The sequence below is a fragment of the Lygodium microphyllum genome, chromosome 23 (assembly GCF_053477565.2).
Source record: "Lygodium microphyllum isolate KBCC chromosome 23, Lygodium_microphyllum_v1.1.10, whole genome shotgun sequence".
Taxonomy (NCBI): domain Eukaryota; kingdom Viridiplantae; phylum Streptophyta; class Polypodiopsida; order Schizaeales; family Lygodiaceae; genus Lygodium; species Lygodium microphyllum.
The window spans coordinates 103,067,876-103,073,875 of record NC_141157.1 but is presented as its reverse complement, the minus strand read 5'-3'; positions in this window follow the sequence as shown (position 1 = coordinate 103,073,875).

The window sequence follows — 6,000 nt, the reverse complement described above, 5'->3', positions numbered from 1 at the left end:
TTATCCTAGCCATGAACCTGCAGAAAAATGAGACTTCTTAGAACATTTAAAAACCATGAGTAAAAAATGAGACTAGTTAGAATTTTTAAAAACCATAAGTAACCCAAACAGAAACAACAAATACGGCCCGATAGGAGAAAAAGCATGGGTTTGAAATGAAGTTCCTCGTGCCGTATTTGCGGATGACTGATACGGTGCGATAGGAGAAAACCATGGGTCTAAAATGTTACTCCTCATGTTGTATTTGCGATAGGACTAAAGCACGGTTTAACTTCTCGAGCCGTAGACTGATACGACGCGAATACAGTGAAGCACAATTTTAAAAAGCAACTTCTCGCACCATATTTGTGGTGACTGATACGGCGTGAAAATAGTGAAGCGCAGATTTAAAAAGCACCTGCTCATGTCGTATTTGCGGTGATCGATATGGCGTGAATACAATGAAGCGCATGTTTAAAAAGCACCTACTCGCACCATATTTGAGATGACTGATACGGCGTGAATCTAATGAAGACACCTACTCGAGCCGTAATTGCGGTGACCGATATAGGGCGAAGTTGATCTTGACGTGGCTATGTATTCATGCTCTGGATTTGAAAAGTGAGACATGTAAGCTACCATCGATCTTTTATACCTACGGGATACGCGACATGTGGCAGTGTTGAATTGGCTAGGTTTTGCGCAGGCCATCCACGTGGCTTTGCACGTGGCAAATATTTTTTGGTCTATATAAACACTGTGGTCAGGAATTTATGACTTTTTTTCCAAATTTATAAGCCTGTTTAGAGTTGAGGTCCACTGTCAGTGTTTCTTATGTGAATTTGTGCCATTTTGTGTACCCCTTGATACGAAGCGAGGAGATATTGTTCTTGAGGTCACTTTGCCAGTTTTGTGTCGTATCGTAGATTAACAAATACGAAACGAGAAGGCATCGCTCGTGAAGTGGGTGCACACTTTCACACCGTATCGTACTTTCCCTCATGTCTGAACCTAAGGATGTTGCAAGCTCCCAAGAGTAGGTAATCCCTTCTAAAAAAAGAAGAAGATTGTCATCAGGGTCAATAAGAGCTTCTGGTTGTGCTGCCTTCTCCCCTGAAATTCCCACAACTTCCTCCCCTTGTTTAGGAGCAAGTGTGGGAATGCCTAAGAAGTCTCCAATCAAAGGCAAGTCACCATTGAGGGTTTTTGGATTGTCTCAGATCACAGAGGTTTCTCCATCTAAAAGGCTATTGGACTTTCTTCTTCAGAATGGCATGGAGTTATCTTATTACAGAACTGCAAAGGATATTTTCAACCCTGATTGGGATATTGACCATGTATTGAACTCATATAAGAAGTTTTTCCCGGAGGAGTTTGGTGAGTTTGAAAGTCTTGCATTTCCGATAGTTGAAAAGGATGCAAAGGAATATGTTCAAATACCTATTGGGAGCTCACCTTCAAAGAAGGCTTTGTTTTCAAGAAAGTGTACATCTCATTCTCTTGACCGGTTTTGTACCTCAAATTTGTTTTGTTCTGCTCATTCTAGGAAATGCAGGCTTATGTCCAAAACAACTGCATTCATTACATTTTCTCTTGTTAAATATCCTGTGAAATTTGATTAAAAACAATTAGAAGGTCCAAAATGTTCCAACTTTTTCCTTTTGGACGAGGTAGCAAATGACAAGGATGCAAAGAAATGTTTGGACCCTGAGCAAAAGGAAAATATTGCTAGCAAACTAGATGTTGCCCAATTCAAAGCTGAGACCATTATTGAAGAAAACCATGCAAATGCAGATCTTGTATGTGACTCTTCTTTTTATATTGTTGCTTCACTTTCAACTTTCCCTATCAAGGACAAGGAATACATACTGCTAGCAGACATTCAAAGGCTCTTCAATCTTAGGGAGGATTATTGTTTAGCCATCATTGTAGAGGCTTCTGATGGTGTAAATTGCATTGTTGACGTCGAAAATGAATCGAAAGAAGAGTTACTTAAACTTGACACCAAAATTACGGACGACAAGTTTATTGAAGTAGGGGATGCCCTTTCTCTTTGTTTTCATAAGGCAAAGAATGCAGAGGAAAGAGTATAGGATTACTGAAGAGGAGTTCCACGGCCTTCAAGACCGACTTGGAATTTCCCATTTTGGAAGAGAAGAGTCTCAATATGTTAAAGAATTAGAAGATACCAATGAGGCACAATCATCAATTAACATATGGAATCCAACTAAGCTAGAAAATGATGAAAATCAATTGGTACTATTATCTCAAATTTTGTAAGATGTATATACATTAACATATTTGATTTCAACATTCATTTGACATTTATCTTTTTTTACAGTTGGAGATTGAAGATTTTGATGTAAACGGACAAGAGTTGGTATTAGTTCACTGAAAGATGTTGCACTTGGCCATTACTTAGCAAGGATTGATCCGCATGTTTTCTTGGTATTTCATAACATCTTCTTAGAGGAAGCAACATGGCCTATACTATGTATCAAGGAACTTACAAGGCTATTTGGTTTCTCTGGGTTACAATACAATGAACACGATGTGGTTGGAGAAGACTGTGGCAATTAGGATTTATGGTTATGGTCATGGTTTCTCTACTTCTAGAGCAGGTTTCTAGCCCTCTCATCTTATTCTTTGGCAACACCAAATTGATATAAAATCAATAGTTGGCTACAAGAGAAGAAAATTTTTGCATTATAAAGGAAATATCCCGCAAAGGGAGGATGATGTAAAGGCTCCTGAGAGCTAGCTTTGTACTTTCCTTTCTTGAATTCTCAAGTTGAAATATTCATACTTTGAAGTTGTTGTCGAAAAATACTATGAATTCTTAAGTTGAAGTATTCATTCTTTGAAGCTATCACATCGAAAAACCAATTGAATAGCTCCTCAAGAGCATTCCTTTTTGTAACTCCACCTCCATGTCTTATGCTTCGAAAAAAACTTGTACGTGCTTGATAATGAGATTTTTCCATGCCTTGGCCGCTATAAGTTGCGAGGGGGCCTTGCTCCTCCACGAAGTAAGGCCCATGGATATGAAGGATATACTGCAAATTCATAAGAGTAACAATCATTTTCTGCCAATGGAAATTTTATCGAAGAAACCTTGAATTAAATATTCTCTCTTACCAAATAAAAAGTGATATCTTTTTCTCCCCATGCCTCCTTTATTGCCTGAACAAGATTTGTAATCGAACATTTGAACTCTTTTGGATACGTGTACGTTTTCATTTGTTGCTCGAGGAGCTTTAGGAAGACATCAACGTGTCTCCAAACATCCATCCTTAGAAATGCAAGTCGTGGTGTGGTTGCAACGTTTGTCGTTATCCCACACAGCTCTCTTCAATGCTCCCAAGTATTGCTCACCTGTTTTCTTGTATAGATACCTAAAAAACGTCTAGCTTTTGAGCCTCCCATTGAGACATCAGCCAAGACATCTCTTGTTTTCCCTGAAAGTGTTGGATCTTTTCTTAAATGAACTTGACCTCCATCAAAACCCATTTTGGAGAGTAATGCCTCACATTTGTCAATACACTCATTCGATAAAGACAAAGGCTTAATTGAGTATGCATAGTCAAGATACAACCTGAGAAGTTTATCAATAATTCTAATCTCTACATGCAAAGTACATATATGAACATTAGTAAGAGGAATTGAAATAATTGGATCCCATATATCTTCCTTGTTTTTTTTAAAAACTTAGATCTATAGAGTCTCTAGTTGGGGCTCTTATTATAGGGCGCAAGTTGCTCCAATTTTTAGACCCAACACTTTCCATGCAATAAATACAAGGATATTTTACATTTGTCCCATTACATATTCCAAGCATACATTTGATAGTTTTCAAGTCAGCGCTCATGTGCCATTCCACATTAAAATTACCAACCCCATCAACAACCAACATTTCTCCTTCACTTTGAGACTTAATAATGTTTGGAATACATGTATGAGTAAACAACCATTTCAGTGTTTGATGATTCTCAATAGATACGTTAGCTGCACCAACCCACCAAATCTCCATCTCAGACTGGAACTTATGCACTAGTGCTTGACCCCCACCATTGCTGTATTCTAATGCCCTGTTCATGGTGCAAATGCTGACTCATTCCATCTTTTGTCCTTTTTGAATCTATGCTTCATCTAACTTCAAGGCAAACTTTAAAACACTGTGGCATTCCTCTAACGTGAGTCTATACATGTGAACCATTGCAATCTGCACTCTTCTTAGATCAACCCATATATTGTTAAATACATTGTATTCAAAACTATATTTTCTTTTTGTCTTTTCATATGGCATAGTTGCTTCAATATGAATGTATTCCCTGAAAACTCATGGAATCTTACGATTCATGGCAATCCTTGCAATCGATACTCTTAAGGCTCGAGGTAGCCCAAATGCAATTATTCTATTACATTTTAGATTTTTAAACCATAATCTTGAGATAGCCCAATAACCTTTTCGACTAATGCCCATAGTATCACATGTATCTACAATTTCATTTGGTTTTATTGTGTCCTTTAAGTCCTTCACTAATTCCTTGAGAGTTGGGCCTCTCAAATCCATATTTTGAGGTGACCTAAGAATCCTCAAAATATCATTTTTATCCATGTGTATCTTTTAAAAAACTGATTCTCTCCTCACTCTCTCGAATATTAATACCCGACATGTTAGAGACATATTTTTTTGCAAGATTCAATCTTCTTTTCTTTGCTCTCTCACACAAGCTAGTTATATTTTTTAATGGTCTCTTTCTCTCTCTTAATCCCCTTGGAGTTTTCTTTAAATGTGCTAACTTGTCTTGTAATGACTTATTAGTATTTTCTAAAACGCCAATCTTATTTGTAAGCTCAAAAATGCTTGTCTGTGTAATAAATAATGCTTTTCTCATTTCATTCATTTGAGCCATGTATGTGTAAGATGCAGAGTATAAGCTTTTACAATACCCAAGCATCGCATTATAACCTTCCCCAACATATCTCACATAGTCATGAATATTAAAAAATTAGGAGGTTTATCTGTTGAAGGATCCTTTGGATAAATATTTCCATCTTTCTTTCCTTGAGTTTGCAATTTGTTGGCCTCCATCTCATCTGTTAGTACTCGACGATGTATACTTCTCCAAGATGAATAAATTGGATCTAGTTGGATGGTAAGTTTGTATTTGCATGTGCTTGCATATGTATAACTTGCAGAGGTGTTGCTAAACATTTTAGTAGATCAACGATCACAGTGATAAGAAAGTGAGCACAAAGAAGAGAATGGCGAAAGAGAATGGAGAAAGAACGTGTGAAAAGAATACATGGGAGTAGACAAATCGTGACATAGGTGGACATTTCTTGAAAATACAAATTCTCCCAAGTTCCAAGACAAAAAATGGCCGAAAATGTGACCTTGACATAAATTAAATTTGAGGGACAATTAATGGCTCAGCTCTTTGATGAATTCAATATTCTCTTATTAATCACATTTGAGCAACCAAATTTGGCATTTTCATTCTTCCAAAATCTCAACTAATTAGCAACTTTATCATTTTCTTACAAGTGCCTTTTTTGAAGCATTTTTGGCCCTAATGAGCCCCAAAAATGCTTGTCTTCTCTAGTTTCTTCCGAGATGAGGACATCTTGAGTTCTCTAAGGGGGGAGAAGATGTAATGTTCCACCCATTCCCGTAAATAAATCCCCCCTTAGAAAATTAATCGAAATATTCCCCCCTATTGTTATCGACGACAGGTGGCGAGGGGGCGGAAGGGAAAAGGACGAAGGGGGACAGTGCCATGATGTGGAGGACAAACATGATGACGTGGGAGGAGGATGTCAAAGAAGCTGACAAGGATGAAGTGGAGGATGAAGACAATCACAACGAGGAGGAGGGGTAGACTGCTGTGGGAGCTTTCACTCAACCGCCAAGACCCACGGATCGCTTATTGTTTCAAGCATTCCAAGCGAGCTCTAATGGCTATCTCTCACCTAGCCGACGCGCCGTTGATCCTACGAGTGTAGTGAGCTTACCTT